Here is a 692-nt window from a genome sequence, read left to right on the forward strand (position 1 = left end):
TTGCTTTTTTGCAGGTGGCTTTTTTAAGATTAGTGATGAAATAGGGCCTCCCCTCCACAAAATGTTTGTCTAATAATAAAATGTAACTTCTCATAAAAGAATGTATGCACTGCAAACTTCAACTATTTGTCAGTAGCATCCTACCAATAACTACCAGTGAATTGCTTCCCATTAACAGAACCAGGACAATTTATGAATATTGAAGTTTATTTCTTTTAAGTGTGCACACAAAACAGACAGCCAGATAACTATGAGGAAGTCTGCTAAATTTGACATGGAATATTTGATTACAATTGCACACTATATACCCAGCATACATATATCCGATACATTTACAACATGCCTTTACTGTAATAACAAGTGTTGTTTGTCTTGAATTAATAACGAGTGTTGTATGTCTTGAGCATATAATCCCTGTACAGCCTAAAATCATAATAGATAATTGAGTGTCTTATACGTGAGTATTGAGTTTTTTTGTATTTTGTATTTTTGTGATGCGTGTTTTAGGGTTCAACACCATAATGATGAGGTACAGAGCAAACACACTCAATTCATCTAACACTTTCATACCTGGACCTATGAGAACAGTAAAGGGACCAATGTGCCTGTGTGTGTGTGTGTGTGTGTGTGTGTGTGTGTTTGTGTGTGTGTGTTTGTGTGTGTGTGTCTGTATGTGTTTGTCTTTGTGTGTG

Source organism: Sprattus sprattus, assembly GCF_963457725.1.
Source record: "Sprattus sprattus genome assembly, chromosome: 1".
Lineage (NCBI taxonomy): Eukaryota > Metazoa > Chordata > Actinopteri > Clupeiformes > Clupeidae > Sprattus > Sprattus sprattus.